The sequence below is a fragment of the Urocampus carinirostris genome, chromosome 11 (genome assembly GCF_059441175.1).
Source record: "Urocampus carinirostris isolate Australia breed hairy pipefish chromosome 11, RoL_Ucar_1.0, whole genome shotgun sequence".
Taxonomy (NCBI): domain Eukaryota; kingdom Metazoa; phylum Chordata; class Actinopteri; order Syngnathiformes; family Syngnathidae; genus Urocampus; species Urocampus carinirostris.
In genome coordinates this window covers 40,917,863-40,942,761 of record NC_142359.1, presented here as the reverse complement: position 1 = coordinate 40,942,761, position 24,899 = coordinate 40,917,863, and the positions used below count along the sequence as shown (strand labels likewise).

At 36.8% G+C, this 24,899-nt stretch overlaps 1 pseudogene; it reads left to right on the top strand.

The window, feature by feature from the left end:
• The first annotated feature begins 23,640 nt into the window (after nt 1–23,640).
• LOC148357380 (general transcription factor II-I repeat domain-containing protein 2A-like) lies at nt 23,641–24,218 on the top strand (annotated as a pseudogene).
• Nucleotides 24,219–24,899: the final 681 nt, after the last annotated feature.

Here is a 24,899-nt window from a genome sequence, read left to right as displayed (position 1 = left end):
AATGTGTCACAATTTGTAACAAAAATATACCAATACTTCCATAAAGATGGAAAACACAAACTGGAAATTCATTGAGTTCTTAATAAAATAAGATATTTTCCTTTTATAAAACAAAGGTGAACATTGCAGAGATGTCACTGTTCTGGAAATTTGTCCACGAGCTTCCCAAAAAGGACGGGAACCGCTCAGTTTTGGCCACAGTTTCCTCGAACCTTTTCCTCACTCCGGCAGACTCCGCTTTCAAAAAGTCAAGGAGTGTGTCGCGCTTCCTTTTTTTTCTGGGTGATTTGGGGTTTGGCGCCGGATTGGAAGATGCCAACGACGTTCCCGGTGGTGTGGATGGTGTGGTAGCTGTGATGGTGACCAGCTCTTCCATGGGACGTTCTACAGTGGCCTTTAGGTTGGGTGGAAAAAACAAGAATTACTTAATGCTGGTGTATTGTACAAAAACAACTGTGTATAGGATGCTCAACAAGTTGATGTGAGACAGGAAATTATAGGATATGTTCTGGATAAATATTTGATAGTGAATAGATACACAAAATTGACATGTTATTCTTATGGCTGTAAGAGCCTTCTATTGGCCAGCATCACATATGCTTTAGAATTGTCTCCACATTTGGACAACATTTTGAGAAGGGAATTAGTTTACTTAATATGTGTTTACAGAGAAGGCAGTGGACTATGTGATAGCAATTTGTTTCAACTGTATTTCCACGTTAAATTCGGAGACATTACACATGATGCATGATGAAAACTAATGCATTCTGATCTCACATGAAAGAATCATATTGTAAATAAAACACGACACTCGAAATTGTGTGCAGTAAACAAGCGCATATATCCAGAACGTTATTGTGACTCTGCTGCTTTAGCGACTTGCCATGTAGATGTAAAAGCACGACTCGTTAGAGAAAAAAACAGGGATGGGCTAAACCTTGATTTTCTGCACAGTTATCCTACTTCACAGATTGTAGCGTGAAGATTTTTTTTGGGCAGCTCCCTTAGTAGATTTGTGCACTTCGTAAAGTAGCGATTTTGCAATGTTCATGTTTTAACGCGAAAATACGATTTTCTATTGCATTTACGTCTAACTAAGATATCTCAATATATTTCGTTGCAAATAACGCATGTTGTGGAAAACTACTTACATTTGTGCGGTTCCTTTCCAGGCATGTTTGTGATATTGAAAATTCGCATAGCGTTCTGGGTAGTCACTTTGCTGCCAAGTGAGGTAGAGAGCTCCCTCGGCCTGAAGTGGTTATGACATGGTTTGAGGGCACTTCTCCCTCGGTCTTGAGAGTATCGGGACACACCCTATTTTCACATGAACGCGCAAAACCGAGTGACTAGGGCACATAGCGAGTGTAAGTGCGAAGAATGGGACTCAGCCAATATGTTTAGTTTATCAGATTGTAATCAAATTTGACAAGGCTTCAAGCGATTGTCTTACCTGTTTTCTAGCTAAAATGCACATGCTACATGCATCTGCAGGCATTTAGTTGGAAAAAAAAAACCCAAAAAAACAGGCAAGATTCAAAACCTTCAATTTTTGTGTGTTTAAACATCAGATTACTCAATGTTAGTAGTACTTGCAGTGATCATTTCAGTTTGGGACAAATCATCAGAGTGTTACTTTTCAAAAAAGAACAAAACTGTCCTGATTCTCCAAACGGTTCAAGAACAGCATTCAATTTACTTTGCATACGTCTTGGATTGGAATTTTAGGTGAATTTTACAGGAACATGAAGGGATTTTAAACACCATTTTTATTGCACCACTGGCTTGGTTCAGGCTTCTCTGCGGTTTGGTCGAAACGTGACAAAAATCTCTTCCAAAGTTGAAAATCTTTCAATCAATCTGTTGTATTGCCTGCGCAGAAACTATTACCACGTCTTCTTTTATCCACCTTTTATGTGTTATCGCATTCAAATGGTAAATCACCTCACAGTCAGAATTTGTTTAAATATTTTCAGTCACAATTTGCTGGCGTGCTCAAATCCATCCGACAGACACTATCAGGAGACAAAAAAACTGGCAGGAGTGATAAGACATATATGTTCAATTGTGACGCGCCTTTACAAATGTGCCAGCTATTAAAATGACTGGCTTTCATGGAAAAGCCCGTTTCTCTCCAGCACTATTTACACATTGTGAAAGCTTTCCTTTTCATATCTCAGCGAATCCGGCCCGGGTCCGCTTGATAATAAAATTGTCACCGGATAGGCACAATAGCAAAGCAAATGACACAGGATGTGCTTAATCCAGCGCCTGGCAGCGCTTCCACATGTCTCCTAGGTAGTTTCGGATGCCGCTTTGTTCACGTAAAACGTGGCAGCATCTCATTCTCTTTCAGTGGGCGGCGCTCCCTACATTTTACATTATAAAAGGACGTGTCCAGGTGGACAATGACGAGACGGCTTTGAGGGGCCAAATCGTTTTTGCCGACATAATGCAGACGCTACTTGCTGTGTGGTCATTGTGCTGGTGATCAGGGCCGTTGCCAGACATTAGTCTCAGGGGGATCATATCACCCCTAATTTAACCCTCAATCTTTTTCCAGTGTTTTTCGGTGTTTCAAGATTATATATTTTAAATGTATAATTTGTTCTTTTATTTTGTAATTTATTTGTTTTTTTGCATTGAAGTGTCAATATTTTAATAGAAATTTAGTTGCGTCATGCAGAGATTCCAGTTTAAAGTTGCTTAGTGTCAGGTTTTCAATGTAAATCTCTTGAATTTCTGTCTCAAGGTAATTAGCTTGTTTTTATATTACTAAATATAAAAACAATGTTTCTCATACAAACACACACATAAAGTAACGTTTCAACAATGAGTGTAATTATATCTCTTGTACTTTTATCAATCTTGTATTCTTTTATTTTGAAGTCTTGTTCTGGCTCTGTACTGATTCCTATGACGTCACAAATAAACTTTCCCTCTCTCTTTTCGGGAACTCAGCCAAGAAGGCGCGTGAGTTTTTGCTCCCACTATCATGTCGAATTAAACCATATACATCTATTTTATCTGTGCAAATATGGCCACAAAATAGTCATAATAATGATTGACTTTAACAAATGGTGCCGATTACCGGTTTGTTCCGCGTTTTTTTATTCGATTCGAATGGATTGGGATGTAACAACACATGGGACCACACGGTTAGCATACCAAGGTTAGCATCCAAAATGCTTTGGAATCGAGTAGGAACGGACTTCAACAAACCAGAGTGGTACTTGCTAAGGTAAAATGCATGTATTTAATTACTAATTTGGAATAATTTTAAGTAAAGCCATAAAATGAAAGAATACGTTGACAATTGGGGATTCATTAGCAAATTATTAAATTGGTTCGAGGGGTGTGCCTCACCAAGTCAAATATGATTGTGTATGTCTATATATATATATATATATATATATATATATATATATATATATATATATATGATACATATATATATGTGTGTGTGTGTGTGATACATATATTGACGAGCCGGTAACCGGATTAGAGGGTTCGCCTCATCGTTAACGGGATCGGTAGCCTGTAGGGTTGAGTACTAGTCTCAAACCAATGAAATTAGAAGGCATGGGCCTCATTTCAGTTGCCAATAACCGAAAAGGTAACGGCAGTCTATGATATTGCTAGAGGAATTCGCCTCGTATATCATAGAGAGAGAAGAGGGGCTTAAAGTGATTCGCTATTGTGAATATAATCTCTGCAGTCGGTAGAGTCCCCGATTTGAAAGCGTTTTAAAATGAAAAGATAACAAAATACGTTAAATAGACTACATGGCTTCACGGTGCACCGTCTAAAACTATCTAAATTAAGCGAATTTTGTGGGCCCTCTGTCTTGTCAAATGTTTTATGTTTGTTCAATGTTGTGAAATGTCTGTTTGACCTATCGTATATTCTCTTCTTTTCTTGTCTAATGTTTGTCATGCGCTGGCTTTTAATTGGCCTACGTAACTGAAAAAAAGAAAAAAAATAGGAAAAAAACGAAGCAAAATTGCCGCAAACGAGAGAGCGCGCGCATTTTTTAAAAAAGGAAGAAGCGAATTTAAGTGCACATTGCAAAGAGAGAAACGTTTTTTTTTTTTTTTTTTAACTTTTTATTTCTCACACCAATTTTGACAGAGGTTTGATTCCTCCATCATACATCAACACAAAATATATACACTTGACACACTCATAAATAACAGAAGAAACAACAAAGAAGAAAAAAATACTATTAATAGAAAGGAAGAATAAATGTTCATACAATACATCCATACAAAAAGAAATATATATATATATATATATATACACACACATATATACATATATATATATATATATATACATATATATATATATATATATAAAATAATAAATCAAAATATACACCCAAAAAAAAAAAAAAAAAAAAAAAAAAAAAAAAAAAAAAAAACGCACATAATAAATAGGGGGAGGTGTTTAGACATCAAGTAAAATTTGTGTGATAGGCTTCCATCTTTTCTCAAATTGGTCAAGTTTCAGTTGAAGTTTTGCAGTGATTTTTTCCATAATGTACATTTGCTTTAATTTGTCTCTCCATTGTTTTATGTCAGGAGGTTGTGGTTTCAGCCAGGACACTGTGATCATTTTCTTTGCTACCAGAAGCATTACCCTTAGTATATATTTCTGTTGACCAGATAGTAATTCTTCTGGCAAAATTCCTATTACGTAAGCCTTTGGGTCCAACTGCAACTCCCAGCCCGTGATTAATTTTATTTCTCTCTGGATACTTCTCCAAAAATTTAATATTACAGGGCAATTCCAGAAAATATGCGTAAAGTCACCGACCCCCCCACAGTTACGCCAGCATAGATTTGAGGTATTTTTATATTTTGAAGTGATAGAGGGTGTATAGAAGAATCGCATTTTTACTTTCCATTCAAACTCCCTCCATGTCGGGCTGTTGGTTATTTTGTGTCCCTCTTTCAATGTTTTTTCCCATTCGTTGTCTTTTATCGCTACATTAGTTTCTTGTTCCCATTTTTCCTTAACTGCCATGTCCTCATTACTGAGATCCATTCTCAGGGCTTTATATAGTTTTGATATAACCCCCTTTATTGATTGTCCTTTTGTATACGATATTAATAATTCCTCTACCTTAGTTGGCTCCTTACATATTTTCCCCCATTCCTCGTGTTTCTGGAGGTAATGCCTTAGTTGCAAATATTTGTAAAAATCATTTCTGGGTAGGTCAAACTCTTGTTGGAGTTGTTCGAATGATTTCATTGCCTGTGCTTCCAATACTTGGGTAATCAACATCAGTCCTTTTTGGGCCCATTTTTGAAACCCTACCTCCATACCCCCAGGTTTAAAGTCTGGATTTTTCGCTATTTTGGTAGCCCTATTCACAGATCTTGATATTTTTAATTTTTTTTGTATTGTTGACCAAGTTTTAATAGTTCCCTTAATCCATTCATTCTGGATTTTTAATTTCTTCCACCTCGTGACTGATATGTATGGTAACGATTCCACCAGCATATTTGGACAAGATCGTTGCTCCATGTCCACCCATATCGCATCTTTGTCTGTAGTAATCCACAAGATGAGTGCTTTAATTTGAGCTGCCCAATAGTAATATTTAATATTGGGTAGGTCTAGGCCCCCCTTTTCTTTAGGAGCTAACAGGGTTTTGTATTTTATTCTAGGTTTCTTGTTTTGCCAAAGGAATTTTGCTATTAACTTATTTAACATTTTAAATGTGGATGCCGGGATCAGAATTGGAAGGGATTGAAACAGAAATAATAGTCTTGGTAATATGTTCATTCTGATTGTTTCTATCCTGCCGATAAGACTTAAGGGCAAAATTTCCCATTTTTCCAAATCTTTCCTTATTTCTTTTATCAACATTCCATAATTTGCATCAAACAGCTGTGTGGAATGTGGTGTAATGGTCACCCCCAAATATTTAAACCCTTTATTTGTCCATTTAAAATCAAACCTTTCAATCACATCTGTTGGACATTTTCCCGATATCATCATTGCTATTGATTTGCTCTCATTATTTGAATACCCAGCTACTTCTCCATATATTTTAAGGCTCTCCAACAGTGGTGGTATTGATAACGAAGGTTCCTTCAGCATTACCAACAGGTCGTCTGCAAACAATGATATTTTATGTTCTGTTCCTCCTTCATCCAATATCCCCCTTATTTGCTCATTTTGTCTAATTGATTCTGCGAGTGGTTCTATGCTTATTGCAAACAAGAGTGGGCTTAAGCAATCCCCTTGCCGGACTCCTCTTTTGATTTCAAAGAAATCTGAACAGTGACCATTTACTCGAAGACGAGATTTCGGATTTTTATAGATAATTTTCACCCATTCAACAAATATTGGAGGGAAGCCAAAAGCTATAAGTGATTGATGTAAGAAGCTCCATTTCACCCTATCGAAAGCTTTTTGTGCATCCAAGCTCAGTAACATCGAGGGTTGGGTCTTAGATTTTGTGCTCGTAATTATGTTTAGTATCCTCCTAATATTGTTTGCACCCTGCCTTCCCGGAATAAACCCTGTTTGATCATTTCTAATTAATTTCGCTATAAATTTCTGCATTCTTTTTGCCAGTATGCTTGTAAGAATTTTTAGATCATTACAAAGTAAACTAACTGGTCTATAGCTTTCACACAATATTGGGTCTTTTCCTTCTTTGTGCAGGACTGTTATGATGGCTTCCGACCATGATTTGGGGGGATCTCCTTTTGTTAGAGCATAGTTAAATACTTTCTGCAGTACTGGTGTTAATTCTTCCTTAAAGCTTTTGTAGAACACCCCCGGGAATCCATCCGTTCCTGGTGATTTATTTATTTTTAAGTTATTTATTGTATCTTGTATTTCCTGTTTTGTAATGGGGCGAATAATTTCTAATGTATCCCCCCCTGTTAGTGTTGGTAAATGTAGTTTTCCTAAAAAGTTTTGTGCCGTGTAGTTATCTAAGTCATTTTCTGAGTCCTTGTATAATTCTTTATAATAATCTGCAAATGCTTCTGCTATACCTTTGGGTTTTACTAAACATTGTTTAGAGATAGGATGTTTTATTTGTGATATAATTCTATCTGTTTGGGCCTTTTTAAGTTGGAAGGCTAGCAGTCGACTGGCTCTATTGCCCATTTCATAGTATCTCTGGTTCACAAAGCGCAGAGCCCCTTCTGCTTTATTTGTCAAAAGTTCATCTAATTTGCTTCTGGTTGTTTTTAATACCTGTAATCTGGATTCATTTGGTGTTTTTTTATGTTCTTCTTCTAGTTCCTTAATCTTATCCTCCAATTCCTTCTGATTCTTTAAGCGTATTCGTTTCAGCCGGGACGATATTTCTATTAATTTCCCCCTTATTACAGCTTTCCCTCCTTCCCATAATATTGTTGGAGAAACCTCATTGTTGTCATTGATTTGGAAATATTCTTTTATACACCGTTTTATTTCCTGTACTACGTTTTTATCTGAGAGGAGAGATACATTCATCCTCCAATACCTAAAATGGGGTTCATTGTCTAAACTTAATTTCAAAGTAATTGGAGAATGGTCACTTATAGTAATATTCTCTATACCACACTCTACTACTGTATGCATATGTTGTCTTGAAATGTAAAAGTAATCAATTCTCGAGTAGCTGCCATGCGGGTTTGAATAGAAAGTATAGTCTTTAGTTTGGGGATTCTTCTCTCTCCATGGATCTATCAATCCCAATTCTTTAGTTATGTTATTTAACATCCTCGACGTCTTTGTATTTGTTCCGTGTACTGAAGGATACTTGTCCACTTTGCAATTCTGTACAGTGTTAAAGTCACCTCCTATAAGTAACATTCCCTTCGCACAGTTGGTTATTACTTTAGCTAATACTTGAAAAAAAGTCCCCTTTTCCTCAACTGGTGCATAAACATTCATTATTGATATTTCCCAACCGGCCATTGACCCTATAATCATTATATATCGCCCCAGATTGTCCTTCACTTCTTTTTCGACTTTAAACGCCACCCCTTTTCCAAGTAAAATTGCTACTCCCCTCCTTTTACCATAGGATGCGTAGAACACCTGGTTCACCCATTCTCTTTTTAGCTTCTTATGTTCAATTTCGGTCAAATGTGTCTCTTGTAATAAGGCTATTGAGCTCTGCAATGTCTTGAGTTGATTCAATATCTTTTTTCTCTTGATGGGGTGGTTTAGCCCATGTACATTATATGAAACAATATTTAGATTGCTCATGCTTTGTATTGAGTCTCACTGATTTTTGAAGCATACAGAAACACTACATTAATTACTAACACCTCCATTGACAAAACAAACCAAATTACTAACAAACATATTGACAAGCACACATAATTTCCCACCAAAAAGAAAAAAAACACACCCAAAAACAAAAAACCCATGTCTTCCAAGAGTCCAATTGGAGAGTTGTGGCTACCCTCCTGGAAATATGCACTCAGTGCGTGAACAACTTTTGTACCGTCGTCCATAGTTATAACTAACTAAATATTTTAAAGTAGCTCTATGCCAATATATATACATACATTGTTTTAATTCAAAGATAACAATTTTACTTGGTATTTAACTTACTTCTAACTTATTGAATTTATAATAGAAAGGGCATATATGGTCCTTACTCTTTCTCCCCAAATCCGAATATGGCTTCGTTTTGCTCCATAGGAGCTTGTAAGTCACCTTCTATGATGGGGGTGTTCCCTTGTCTTCCTCTCGATTCCGGTCACTGTGGTCCAAATGTTCTTTGACAACATCTTTTGCAGTGTCTCCGTGTTGTCCTCTTCCACTTCGATCCCCATTTCTTTTAGCAATGTTGCTGCCTCCATCAGTGTAGAGAATGTTCTTATTCCTGAGTCCAAAAACATCTTCAGCTGGGCGGGATATGGTGATTGTGCCTTTACGTTCTTTTCCTTTAACTTTTTGATAACGTCCCTTACTTGTTTCCTCTTTTTTTGGATTTCTGTGGTGTAATCTTGGTTGAAGTAAACGGTCTTGCCTTCGTACGTTGTCTTCTGCTTCCATGCTTCTTTCATGACGGATTCTTTCACTACGTAGTCGGTGAAACGTACGATAATTGCCCGTGGCAGTGCTTTACCTTGAAACGTATTCCCCAGTGAGCGGTGTGCCCTCTCAATGCGCACATCCATATGCTCGGTTGTCGGAATGTTCGATTTAATAAAGTTTGTTATGAAGCCGATTGTGTCTTTTCTCTCGGCACCCTCGGGAATCCCATGTATCCTAATGTTGTTCCGTCGTGATCTCGACTCCAAGTCCTCACACTTTGTTGCTAGTTTGGTGGTTTGTTGGAGCAAGGAGACTGTTAATTGCTCTAGTTTTGACGTTCGCTCTTCCGTGTTAGCATGTAGCTCCTCCATGCTTTCCACCCTCCGCTCCAGCAACCCAGTGCGCTCCAGAAGTTCTTCGATGCTTTTTTCCAGTCTTGTCATCGCAATCTTGTTGTCCCGGGCTGCTTCCGTGTGTTCTTGCCGTAATTTACGGACTTCATGGAGGATGGCCGAGTCACGTCCTTCGTCAACCGATGACATTCCTTCTGCTCCCTCGATCTTTTTCTCCATAGCGCCCTTTTCCTCCACAAGTTTCCCCTTCTTGACCATGTTTTGTTGAAGAATTTCTCATAAATACGGGTCACAATTTGTACCCTTTCTGTCTTTCTCCAAGTAAGTATTACATTACTCTTTAGTGATTTTTGTCAGAGCTACTTTCCTTGCTGCCGTCTACCTCATTGCGCCACCGGAAGTTCTCGAAACGTTTTTTTTAAAGAGTAAGACCGTTTAAAATATGTTGTTTTTGGGTGGAACCGAGAGCACATCTCGTTAAGAATCGAAAACGTTCGTTTTTTGGTAAATCGGCGTTTGACGCTAAGGGTGTGCAACATAACGTCCGAGTGCCTAAGGGATTCAAATAAATATTTTTTTCGGTCCCAATTTTTTTTTTTTTTTTTCAATTGGAAAACGATAAATTTAGGAGTGGTAAGTTTAGAAAACTTATGTTTGAGTTATTTTAGATGCGTTAAAAGAAGTTAATGCCAGAATAACACTTACTAAAGATACAATAACAAAAATAAAGATATAATATTCCGGTTTTCAGTTCAAAATTAGAAAATTAAGGACTGTAAAAACGGGGGGAAAATCAAATTGAGCGAATTGGAATGGATTAATTTGAGGTAAGGGATTTTTATACAAAATTACTGAAAAAGAGCGAATAAATACTTTATTTTCAATGAATATGGAGGGAAAATTCATTGAGTGGAATAAAAATGATAAAATGACTCGTTGTAGATCAATACACGTCATTTTTACATTTGAACTGGTAAGCTAAAAAGAGTGTTAGAAGGTGAAAGGTAAAAGGGAAAAGTTACTTAAATAAAATAATTTGCTGAAAATTGGGTATGGAAAACTTGCGAAAAAAGTGAAAAACAACACATTATGTGAGGTTTTTGGAGTTACTCATGGTCTTGAAAAACACTATATAAATGCAAACCATTTATGATAGAATAGAATATACCTTTACTGACATAGTTACAAAATGGGTTAACATATTGTGACTGACAATGAAATTTGGCATGACAATCCATCTTCAAAGTGAGGTAAAGGAACAGAGAAGATAAGGTTATAGTTATAATTGATACAATATTTACACCAAAATATTTGCATGTAAGATGTTACATACAGTTGAGGTTTGTGTAATATGCATTTGGTGAATAGTCATCGTAGTGTGAAAAAAAAGTTGTCAGCATTGTGCAAAACATGTGACAGTATTTTTATAGATAAGCTATAAAAATTAACGGAAATTATTTAAAGGATGAAAATCTAATTGAAGGCATATGAACATAGACATACTATCGAACACTACACTATTTCGTTGCCATGATGGGAAATATAGACTACAGAAATATTGTTAGGGAACTATCGTGAAAACACTACAAAGGAACAGGTAAAGTTTGATTTTACAGCAAAAGTGTTGCACTAACGATGTTTTTGAGTTTTAGAATTTTGGTTCTTGTCTCATTTGGACTCAACAACCCGCTGAGGAGAAAATGGGATCAGGGAAAGGTAGCACTAATAACGATAATGAAGATATTACATGGGATGAACAATGGTAAGTGAAATACCAATTTTTATGATATTAAAGGAATATGTCAACAATAAAGGCGTTACAGGTGAGATGCAGAAAAGTTTTGTGTTCATATTCGGCTGGTATGAACCATAACTATGATAAGTAGATCTCATCTTATCAGCTACACCGCTTGTCCTCAGTGGGGGAGCAGGAATGTTGGAGTCCATCACAGCGGTCATCGAGCAGCGAATGGAGGACACCCTAAACTGGTTGCAAGCCAATTGCAGGGCACACAAAGATAGACAATTCACTAGCTCATTCACACGTAGGGAGAATTTGGACCAGCCAGTCCACCTGAAATGCATGTTGTTGAAAGAGGTAAGTAAACCGGATAGCCGGAGGAAACTAACGTAAACAATGAGAGCATGCAGGCTCCGCACAGGGGTCCAGTGGCTGGTTGTGAACACACACACCTGTTCCCAGGTCCTTAGTAATGCCACACACGTGCTGGCCACTGCGCCACCGTGCTGCACACACATATATAATATATATATGAAACAATTTTAAAACTGAACTATCAATAATGATAATATGATAGGAATTTTGGATTCCGTGCACTAACTTGCTAAAAGATTTATAGAACTAGGCAGCCATCTATGTACCCCTGAAATTTAGTGATACAAAGATCGAAGTTATGAATCGGTGACAAATATAGTAGATATCTGCGTATTCATTCAGTTTTGATCATCGAATTATTAATTTATTTTCTGCATTTGTTGATGGTAATTGCGAATAACAGGCTTGTCTTTTTCCATTTTTCTACTTTCTGTACTTCCTTCTTTAACATCTTAGTACAACATAATTTGTGATATCAATCATCAAAGCAAATGAGCCGTAAAAGCAAGCTCTCTTTGATGAATTGAACAGGGAAAAAAGCAGTTTGTCTAATAAAAAGACTGACCTTCGCTCGACAAGAATTACCAACACCAATGACGTAATCTCGAAGCGACGACATCTCATTAGCTAAGATCGGCGTGCAGAAAAATAAAAACTCATACAGCAAAACCAAAATAACGATAAGCCTTGTAATGCGTTAAATCTTTGTTAAAGAGTAACTAAATGATAATGACAACTTAAAGGGAAACCGAACTAATCATTTCTTGTTGAATATGCGAATAGCAAAAGGGTAATAACTTTAAGACATGTAGTTTTGCTCCTGGTAAACAGGGATGAAAAAAGCAATGAAGATGACAAAACCGTCCATAATTTTAATGTCCATCTTCTCGTTCGTAAATGGACAAATTCAAAAGAGGCGTAATATGTAAAGATTATTTCCTTAGTTGTTCTCGTATTCAATAATAGATTACTCTCAATAAAATAATGCAGGTCATTTGAACCATTTCAAATAATCAAAATTTTGAAAGAAGTTTGAAAATGATAACAAATTAACACAGAAAAGAAAAATTCGAGACTAGAAATCATTAATAACGTAGCTGAAGCTATTTCAGTCACTGAATCATTTTTTTTCTTTTAAACAGGAAAAAAAAGAAATACAAGATTGATAAAAGTACAAGAGATATAATTACACTCATTGTTGAAACGTTACTTTATGTGTGTGTTTGTATGAGAAAAAAAGTATTAATAGTCGGACCAGATCATGTTAATTTGTATAGCCTTAATCACAAGGGATCTCGAAGGGCTGCATAGAATAAAGACTAATGCGTAAAAACAAAGATTGTTGCGCGGAATAAAGATTATGAAAATGAAATAAATACGACTCAACAAGATAATTCATAAGTGACAAGTATGTATTGCTTTACTGTATATTGAATCAATATCATTTTTTGAGATTTTTTTTTTAGATCATTTGAGATTTTTGATGTTTAGATAGTGTGAGGGTTTGGAATTTTGACAAATTTAGCCCAAAGGACAATTGGGAGGACAATTGATTACACACTGAATATTTTTTTAGAATGAGTGTTACGATTGACAAATGATAAACAAATGTGTAACAAATACTGACTTATGGTTTGGTTAAGTTAAAAAAGGAAACAGTGTCTATGGAAGAGCATTTTTAGAAGACAATGAGAAACTGATCAATCTTGAAGAGGCTCATAGGAAATAAAAGTAACGGATTAGTTGATTTCGAGACATATCATGCTAATTTAAAAATAATTGCATGGGAAATAAATAGATAGAAATTGATTAAACTAAGATAATGTCTACTAGTACTTAAATTTAGAGAAAAATTTAAGACATTGAATAATCCGGCCAATTTACAACAAAAAAAAATCCCACTACGTAAGCACAATGGAATTAACGAGACTCTTAAGTGCCAGTGAATTTCACAAAAAGACTTTATTTTCTTTTTGAAAGTCAGTGCACTCTCCAAAGGACATATCAATCCGTCAAAAAAAGAGGTCATGGACAAAAATCATTTGCTGAAAGAGACAAAGACATCAGACATCCATTATCTGCGCCGCTTATCAACAGCGAGGCCAAGGGAGTGATATGGAGCACATCCCAGCTACGCTCATCAACAGCGAGGCCAAGGGGGTGATGGGGGCACATCCCAGCTGCTTTTCAGACAGCTAACAGGAGATTCCTGCAGTCGTTGCCAGTGGAATTGACAGAAAAGTCAATAAAGTCATTTTGTGTTTGACATGGACACATTTTTGAAAAAGTATTTTTGATGGGCCAAAAGCAACATTCAAATGGTGAATGTAATGTGGAATAAGCAAATCAAAAGACTAAAAGACAACAACATTCAAGAATACGTCTGCTTGAAGTTATATAGAGTCTTGTTAATACAAAGTGTAAATGTATTTGAGGAAGATTGATAAATTCATCTTGCAAATTTATAAATGTGTCTTATTTCACTCGTATTCATAGAAAGTGAACTTGGGTTTTAACTCAGGGGGGAAGTTTTGAGACATTCAGTAAAATAAGAGTTAAAACCTAGTTATGTCTGCAATTGATGAAAAATTGTCTTCTGAATAAGGTCTCCATATAACTGTTTTTTGAGATTCAAATTACGAAATTTGGATGGATAGAAAAAATATTACACAAAAGAAATGTTGTAATATAACAAAATTACAATGTTTGTCAAATTGATTAACAAAAATCAATTAAAATAACCATTCACCATTAGAAAATCGCCCACATTGAGAACATTTTGGGATGGTATTTTTCATTTTTGGCAAAATCATTCACTTTGAGCGTGAATTACCTGCTTTCTTTGCAAAATACTGTTATTTTGAACAAATTTACTTACTGAAAAGATAATACATAGGTTATGATTTTTACAAAAGGCAAAACAAAGAGTGAATCATAACAATAAAAACGTCTTTTCTTGGGTTAAATTGATAATTTAACAATCTATCCTGGTCATCTGCCTCGAGGGGAATGACCAGCAGCAAGATAACACATTGAAAATCAAAAGAAAATGCAAATAAAAAGTGCATACAAATTTTTTTTCGAATATGATCAATCCACAAAAAAGAAAACACTCAATCGCTTAAATCAGGGTTAACGATTCTGACAGATAATGGTTAAACTGATTCAGTGACTAGATTTAGTGAAAAAGCAAAATTTGAAATTTAGAACTAACAATTTTAAAAATAAATTGTTTATCTTCGAGTTGGAATTTTGGGATAAAATGCTCAAAATGGATAGGGCAACTTATAGTGGGGATTTTGATTTTCACTTATAATAAATATAAAGACAACTTAAGAAAATATACAAATCTATAAATGAATTTGTTGTTTTTTTAATTTGTTTTGAGCCATGAAAGTCTCAATAGGGGGGAAGAAAGGCATAGATTAAACTATAAAAAAAAAGAAGTTTTTTAAGTCTATTCTTTTTTCCATCTATAGCTTTCCCTGAATATTCAGTTCTATGGTATTGATTTATGCTTATCTCATCCATACAGGAGAAGGTGACCCCTGCTGATCAGATGACGGAGTTCTGTCAGCCCAGGGAGCATCAAACTTAACTTCTTCCCAAGGGCAGCGGTCAGGACTCTGGGGAGTGTGCCAGCACTCTCGACATCAGCTACACATGTCCGCATCGAGGCCGTTATCATCTACAAGCAACACGTCATCACGCCAGGAGGTGTGGGGATCCTAACGGTGGCCATGCTCATGAAAAACGGCATCAAAGCCGCCAATAATGCCCTATTCTGTTCTCCCGAAAGAATAGTTATTGGACTCTACAATGATATCTAGAGAAATGGTCATAAAAGCACCAAAATAAGACACCTAAAAAACAGTGGAAAGAAAGGAGTTATGGTTCAATTTCTGCTATTGTTTTGTTGAAAACTTTGGACTTTGCGGACTGCTTTGCTACATTGGTGTCAGCCTACCACATATCACACATTTTCATTGATAATAACCAGATATTTCACAAGTCTCACATACTTACACATCGGACCCCACAACTATAAACATAGTTACTGGGTTAATCAAAATTAACACTGATTAATTGATTGATTCTTTGATTGAAATTTTTGTTTATTCTCTAACACATACTTGCTAGGTCAAAAAACTTTACAATTGAGCCAACATAAGAGAATAAAGTTTTTTTCACATGAATCAGATCATAGAATGAACGTATTATGATAAGAAAATATATCTTATCAAGGTTTTTCTGATGTGTTTCAACATTAGGTCTCAAACTTAATGAAGGAACAATCAGGGTAACAGGCGATATGTTTTTGATTTTGGGTTTTATTCCTATAGTAAGACATCCACACATCTTATCAATGCCGGTTGTCATTGCTATAATTTAAACCAATATTTTTCTTAAGGGTTTTGGAGGTTTGTTTATGCATACAATTTTTTGATAAATTGGCACCATGCATTCTAACCTCTTGCCTAACTAGTTAAACTACAGTTTCGAAAATGATTTTGGGGATCTTTTCATTCTGTTTATCTTAATTCTCGCGGTCTCCATCAATGACCATAGAGTTAACGATTGCTTAACTGGAGATTTTTCTTCACTTTTGAACTTTTTCACCTTTATGTTTTTGTTCGTTTTAGTTGGCCAACTTTTGTATGTTTTTGTCCGTTTTTGTTTTATCCTGTTTTTCCAGAAAGAGACATTCTTTGGAGGCGAGAAAGTTTTTTCCTTTTTTGAAGGTTTTTTGCTTCTCCGTGTGATTACCAATCTATTTTTTTTAAATTCTTCGAGATTAACAACAGGGGGAAAATGTCAGGTTTTCAATGTAAATCTCTTGAATTTCTGTCTCAAGGTAATTAGCTTGTTTTTATATTACTAAATATAAAAACAATGTTTCTCATACAAACACACACATAAAGTAACGTTTCAACAATGAGTGTAATTATATCTCTTGTACTTTTATCAATCTTGTATTCTTTTATTTTGAAGTTGTGTTCTGGCTCTGTACTGATTCCCATGACGTCACGAATAAACTTTCCCTCTCTCTTTTCGGGAACTCAGCCAAGAAGGCGCGTGAGTTTTTGCTCCCACTATCATGTCGAATTAAACCATATACATGTATTTTATCTGTGCAAATATGGCCTCGAAATAGTCATAATAATGATTGACTTTAACACTTAGTACTAAACAGTTTAAATGAGTTAGAAGTTCACGCAGAGTGAAAATGATAAATGTTTTTCCAAATTTAGTAGTATAATAGATTTTCTAAAAAATGTTTTTATTATTTGTAATATATTAAAAGAAGAGACTCCTGTTTTTTTCCTTTTTTTTTCTTCTTCTTTTGTTTCTTCTCCTCTGTATTATACTACTTTTTTCCAAGCTTTTCTTTAATTCGTTCTGCACTTTCCTATTTTATTTTTTTCGTTTTACCCCCTAGCTTTTTATGTTTTCTTGTTTTTCTTATTTTTTTCTTTTTTGTTTTCTTTTTTGCTCTTTTTTTCCTTTTATGTTTTGTTTTTTTCTCCTTTTGTTTCTTCTTTTTCCTACCTTTTTCTTTGTTCTTGCTTTTTCCTCTTTCATCTTTTTCTTTTTTCTTTTTCCTTTTTCTTGCTTATTCGTTGACTTCATGCTCGTCCGCACTGCTCTCCAAAAAATCCTTTATTATTAGGTAATTTGTAGTAATTATCTATCCGTCCATTTTTTTATGGACTGTGTTATTGTTACTTGTTATTCTATTCCCTTTAATGAGCACCTTTTGTTACTTCCGTTAACCCCATAAAAGGCTGTCAATCTGACTCATGTGTAAAAAACACATTTTTAAGTTCCTCTGTGGAGTAATTCGCTTTATATTATCCATCCATCCATCCATTATCCGAGCCGCTTATCCTCATTAGAGTCGCGGGGTTGCTGGAGCCTATCCCATCAATCTTCAGGCAGTGGGCAGGGGACACCCCGAACTGGTTGCCAGCCAGTCACAGGGCACGCTTTATATCACCTTTATTTAATTCATTGTTGCAGCCCTAGTCATAATGGTATTTTGTAACATGTATCTCTTTTGTAGAGATTAGCATAGAGAAACTTTACTATCTAATAGAAGAATTTTATTGAATTATACATTTGTCCCCGCGACCCTAATAAGGATAAGCGGTACAGCATGGAGATGAGATGAGATTATACATTTGTCTATTTATGTAACTTATCTAAAATCATTTATTTTTTTATTTTTTAAGGAAGTAGTTCATTTTCATTAATCTAATTATTTATTTTTTAAATAAAAAGATTTGATCTAAATACATAAAATAATGGATATGGATCCAAAAATGATGGTGGTCTTTGCAGTCCTTTAAGATTTCTTGTGATTAGGGGCTATCAAATAAACATGAGTTGACTTGACATGGCTTGACTAGAACGTGATGAATCAAAGTTGGAACAGGTTGCTGTTGTGCCTTCGAGCAAAAATTCAACAGTAACAATCACATTTGATGTTATTTACACTGGAATTTTGTTTTTTCCATTTGCAAAAATATGACGACAAATGCCATTCCTTGAAACAACCGCCATAGTTGTGATTCATTTTGTTTACAGTAACCTACCACAAGGCACCTTTAATTGGAGTTTTATTACCTCTCCCCATCTAATTTGGCAATGTTTTTGTATCAGCCGTGCAACGGTGGTGCTTACGTTATCCTTTAATTAGAAGCCTTTGTTTACTTAGCATCCCCGCCGGGTGATGTGCTATTTTTCCCCCTCTTGAAAAGATGGTAAGGAATGACACGCAGATAAAAGGTTTCTAGTGTTGGATGTCCGAGTAAAACGATTCTTTTGCAAAACGTCTCATGCTCGTGTAACTCGAGCTTGTATGGTGACAAATGATTCAGGGAAAGAACGCGGCCAAAAATCCATCTCAGTTGCTAATCAGAGACTTCTCACTTGCATGGGCTGAGAAGGACTCCATTCTGCCTACCACAATGTGCTTTCTATTGATTTTTAAATTCCCAATGACCAAATACAGGAGAGCCTCAGGCAGTGTTCCCTCTAAGTTGCGTGCGTGCGCAATTGCGCACTGCTCGCACATTTTTAGCGCACAAGAAAATCTAGCGAGCGCACAAGGGTCCTAAACGGCTCTTCAGGTGGTTTTTGCTTCTTTAATCCCAACATGACCAAATATTATGTAAAATTATGCACAAAATGACTTGAAGGAAGGGGGGAATAGAACAAAAAAGAAAAAAAATACCAAAAGAAAAAAGTTGTGAAAAGCTGAGAAAAGAGGAAGAGAAAAAAACAGGAAACATTTAGAAAAAAGCCAGAAAAAAAAAGAAAGAAATGTAGGAAAAAAGTAAATAGAGAACAAAAAGAAAAAAGTAACAGCTCGGAAAAAATAAACACAATGAGATTTTTTTAATGGAATTAAAAAAAAAGTAGAAAAAAAAAAACAGAAAAAAGAAGAAAAAGTTTGCGTCGCATTCAAATAATTTCCAATTATATCAAGTGAATCTTGTTGCCAACATTGTACTTCCACTAAAAATGTGATTAAGTACAGTTCTGTATCTTACAACCGACAATAAGCCCCCAAAAATGTTAATGTTATGCGACAAAGTATATCAGGAAATAAAAAGAAATGGATATCTTGTGAAAGAATTGTCAGAACAAATGACGTTTGTAGGCCGTACAACCTTTGCAATAGTACATGAGTCAATTCATTCAAAAGAGAAAAATAATTTTGCATTGCCGGAAACTCAGCAAAATGTAACTTGATGTCAAGTTTTGGACATGTTTGATAATTAGTTATGTTGCCAGACTTGGGATTATGGTTGCTCACTGTTGTTTCAAGCGTTGCTCACCGACTTTGTGTGAACGCTCAGACCCGTGGAAAATTAGAGGGAACATTGGCCTCAGGATACAATATTAACATGTTCCAATTTGGGAATGCATCGATATCACTCATTCTTAACTATCGTTTGCCATTCACATCTATCCACACTCTTGCATCCATTAGATTTACCGCCCTCACATCCATCCAACCATATTTGGGCCTTCTTCTCATTCTATATTCCACCACATCTGCAATACAAACTCTTTTAGTCAAACAACCTCCATCCATTCTTTCCATGAGTCAAAACCATCTCAGATCATCTTTATCAACCCTCTCAGCAAGCTCTCTCACCACAATACTTCCTTAACCTATCTAGTCACCCCACACATACTAGGCAAATATCTCATTTCAAAGACATTTAACCAATTACGCTCATTTACTCTTAAAACCCATGCCTCTGAGCCATACTGTTGGTAACACTACCCCTTCATGAAATCCTCGCTTTGCACCCATTTGCAGATCTCCACATTTTAAAAATCCGTTCAGCACACCCATTGCCTTGCACCCTTCAACCACCCTCTTCTTCATATCCTCCTCCAAACCACCACCCGCGGCCACATACAAACCCAAATACTTAGCATCTCCATCCTGCAAGTTTACACTTACCTTTCCACCTCTCAAACACCTATTTACCTTACTCTTGACTGCATTCACCTTAAGCATTCTTCTCTTGCACACTCTATCAAACTCCACGACCAAAGAACTCAGTCCTGCTGCAGAGTCAGCCGCCACATCAGCGTCATCTTCAAACAATTGGCTTACATGTAACCCACCCTCACATATACCTGCTCTCCCTGCTCTTACACGCACCTCACGCACCACTCCATCCATAATACAAACAAAACAGCCAAGGTGATACGACTCACCCTTGCCTCAAACCCACTGTTACCGGAAACCACTTGTTCACTTCAGTCCCCACTTCAACACAAGCTACTTTCGTCATGAAAGCTTTGCAAAGCATACAGCAACCTGCCACCCACCAAATATATCTTCAACACTTGCCACAATGCCTCCCAATCTATTCTGTCATATTCTTTCTGTAAATCCATAGATGCCAAATACAACTCCCTTCCTTTCGCTATAAACTTTTTACATTTGCGGAGGGGTTATATTAGAGTATGCTGTTCGACATCTCTGCTAATGAAGGGTTGCATGGCACAGCACCTCGTCCCTTGTTGTGCTTGGTGTCAGGTTGGGAAGAGCAAAGGGTAATGAATGTTTGGTGAATGTGAGTGTGCTCTTGACTGTAGCCACTTATCACTAGTGAATAGAAACAGTAGATAGATAGATAGATAGATAGATAGATAGATAGATAGATAGATAGATAGATAGATAGATAGATAGATAGATAGATAGATAGATAGATAGATAGATAGATAGATAGATAGATAGATAGATAGATAGATAGATAGATAGATAGATAGATAGATAGATAGATAGATAGATAGATAGATAGATAGATAGATAGATAGATAGATAGATAGATAGATAGATAGATAGATAGATAGATAGATAGATAGATAGATAGATAGATAGATAAACTATGTTTCATTTTCCTTTAGTTAGGTACATTTGTTAAAACGTGTTTCCATAAAATGACATCACACTGAAAATGGCAGGTACATCGTAGATACTGCCACAGAAATGTTTGACAATGGGTTTGAAATATTTTGGAAAGACATTGTGATTGGATTATTTGACACTGATAAATTTAGATCAAAGCCAAAGCAACCTTTGTTGTCAATCTAATTATCATTTTAGGTGAATGTTAAATTCACAGGAAAAAAAATCCTTTATTACTTTTCAATGTGAAATAGAACAATATATTTTCCATCAAGCCTTCTCTCAACCAAAAGGCTATTAGAACTAAAAATATTTGTAAATAATTTGGTATTCTATGTAACTCGTTTCCCCCTGGCATGTTTATTTTTCTTTAAAATGTTGTATTTGTTTCATTGTACAATTGGTTAAATTTTATGCAACGTTGCAATGCAATTTTTTAAATGGAGTGTGTTTGACTTTTTTTTCAATAAAGATTACAAAACAAACCTCAGTTGTCCAGAGGCAAAAAATAACAAAAAATGCATACAGAACAATAGGAAGTCCCTTTGATCTGCGTGCCTTACTCGAGCCTAAGCTAGTCGGGTCAGACCATCAGAATCTTACATTACATGTGGACGGAGCCCAAAAAATTCTTAAGGGAATGCCTGCTCATTGTGTTGCCTATGGATGCATTCAACGCCGTACCATAGTGTCCTTGAAAGCTGTAGTACCTTTCATTGGTAAAAATCTTTTTGGCTCGATTTTTTTCATTATTTAATCTTGTTGAGAGCTTCAGTAGCTCCAGTTTCTGTTGGTGGCGTTCATTGTTTCAATGTTTTTTAGTATAAGGCTTCACCACATCACCAGACTCACTTCCCTTAATTTACAAGGTGGAAGTACAGCAAAAAAATCTTGTAAAATGTGTAGCGAATATGGGTGGGAAAATAGATTATTCTAACAAACAATTTATTGACCAATTGAATTAAATCTATCTATAGCCATATCCCCCTAATGCAGGGGTGGCCAACCCGCGGCTCTCGAGCCGCATGCGGCTCTTTGGCTGATTTCATGCGGCTCTTTAAGCGATATTCTGGCGTAATGCATAAGTGTAAACGATGGTCAAACACACCGTAACAACCCCACTCAAGAGATTAATTTACCCGACCGCTAGATTCACGAGATCCACCAACTTCAGCAAATACCGCACTATCACCACATACGGCGCTGTACGGAGCCACTGTCCGACCGCAAACGCCACTATTAGCCACAAATAATGCTCAGAACTGCACCAAACTTCATCAATAGTACACACAGGGTCCCAGCACGTAGTCCGAGCCGACAAACAGCTGCTAGTTTAGCCTGTTACCTGCACTCGGGGATCCACTCATTGGGTCTTCAGGGGCTTTCACATGATAAGCTTGAAAACTGCTTGGCTGGCTTTCATTTACACTAGGTGGCGCGCTGACCGGGTGAGCCAGTTTGAATTGAAAAGAAGAAGAATAACGTCTGATGTGATGCCAAACGCGCAAGATTATTTGAGTTGTAAATAGTTTGTTTCAAGCGCTCTCAAAATGGCAGGGAAAAAATGCACAGCCAAACGAAAATATGAAGAAGAGAACAGGACATTTTTAACAGAGTGTGAGAATTTATATTTTTTTGTTGAACGTAATGGCAAGCCATTCTGCCTTATATGTCAGGCATTATTGGGGCATTTCAAAGCTTCAAATCTTCAGCGTCACTTCAACTCAATCCATCCTTACATCGACCAGGAATTTCCAAAAGGGACTGAACCTCGCAAGCAGAGGTTGGTCACTTTGAAAAGTCAGGCAGAAATGCAGATGCAGTTTTTCAAAAAATTGACAAAACACTCAAAAACCATAACTCTTGCTTTATATCAACTGGCTTGGAACATCGCACAGGCTAAAAAACCATACAGTGAAGGGGACTTCATAAAAAAATGCCTTAATGACGCTGTTGAAATCTTGTCTCCTGAAGACAACAAACTGAAACGAAGCATATCAGATGTCCAACTCTCGCGCCACACTGTTGAACGCAGAATATCAGACATTAACACTGCTATTGAATCACAGTTGCACTCTGACCTTCAAGCATGTGAGTATTTTAGTGTGGCATTGGATGAGAGTTGTGACATACAAGATAAGCCTCAGTTAGCAATTTTTGCACGGTCTGTGTCAAACGAATGTATGATCAAAGAAGAATTCCTTGATATTGTGCCATTGAAAGACAGAACCCGTGGCATAGATGTAAAAGAAACGATGATGGCTGCATTTGCAAAAGCGAACCTGCCCATAGCAAAACTAACTGCAATAGCCACGGATGGAGCGCCGGCCATGATCGGATCCGCGAACGGGCTTGTGGGGCTATGTAAAACTTATCAAACATTTCCCGACTTTTGGAATTTCCATTGCATCATCCACAGGGAGCAACTCGTGTCTAAATCATTGAATTCAGACAACGTCATGAAGCCTGTGATGGAAATCGTGAACTACATCCGCACACACGCTCTTAACCACAGGCAATTCAGGAGTCTCATCGCTGAGCTGGACCAAGGGCTTCCAGGTGACCTGCCGCTGCACTGCACTGTGAGGTGGCTGTCAAAAGGCAAAGTGCTCTCTCGCTTCTTTGAGCTTTTGGATGCCGTGAAACTGTTCATGGGAGAGAAGGGCAAGGACTATCCCCAGCTCTCGGACCTCGAGTGGATTATGGATCTAGCATTTTTGGTCGACATGCTGTGGCACTTGGACAGACTAAACCTGACCCTGCAAGGCAAGTTAAAAATGCTGCCTGACCTCGTGCAATGTGTGTTTGCGTTTATCAACAAACTGAAACTGTTCAAGACGCAAATTCAAAAAAAAGATTTAACGCATTTTCCCACTCTTCTGAAAGCCAGTGAACATGTCACCAGTGCCGCCCTGAAAAAGAAAAGAGACAGGTATGCAACGCTGATTGAAAACTTGCACGAAAACTTTGTGACCCGCTTCCGTGATCTACAACTGAAAAGACCACATATTACGTTCCTTGTCGACCCATTTAATGCGGAAATGGACTGTTTGAAAATCCCGCTCGTCACAGATGAGGCTGCGGCGGAGTTGGAGATGATTGATCTTTGTGAAGAGGATCAACTGAAAGCTGTTTTCAGGGAAGGGACCATTGAGTTCTGGAAACGTGTGCCAATGGAAAAATACCCCAACATCAAACGGGCTGCGCTAAAGATCCTGTCGATGTTTGGGTCAACGTACGTCTGCGAGTCTGTGTTTTCCACCCTGAAACATGTGAAATCAAAGCATCGATCTGTTTTGACTGACACCCATGTGAAAGAGTTGCTTCGAGTGGCAACAACGGAATACAAGCCAAATTTGAGGAGGATCACCCAACTGATGTGTTGCAACATCTCATTAGGTGTCATTGGGTGAAAGATTCAGTGAAAGAAATGTACCTTGGCTCAAACAAGTTTGAAAAACACTGCATTGGTAAGTACATTTTGAGTGCTGCCTAAATAATTAGCTCAGATGACGCATCCCTTTCAAACTCGCACCGGCCACCCTAACATTAAGTTTTCATATTATGTCAGGGTCCCCAAACTACCTTGAGGGCCGCTAATGGCTCACGGGCTGCGAGTTTGAGACTTTTGCTGTATTTGGTCACTTCAATAAATGTCAACACTTGATGAATAACTTTCTTAAGTATGTGTTTTTTCCTTTTTAATATATTTTTATATATACAGCATTTTTAGTGTTTTTTTTAACCTAGACTGGCAAGTGACTACATTTTGTTATGGAAATGGTTATGTGTGCATATATGTAAGGTTAGTCATTTAACTTATCTATCGACCGACCGACCGACCGACCGACCGACCGACCGATCGATCGATCGATCGATCGATCGATCTATCTATCTATCTATCTATCTATCTATCTATCTATCTATCTATCTATCTATCTATCTATCTATCTATCTATCTATCTATCTATCTATCTATCTATCT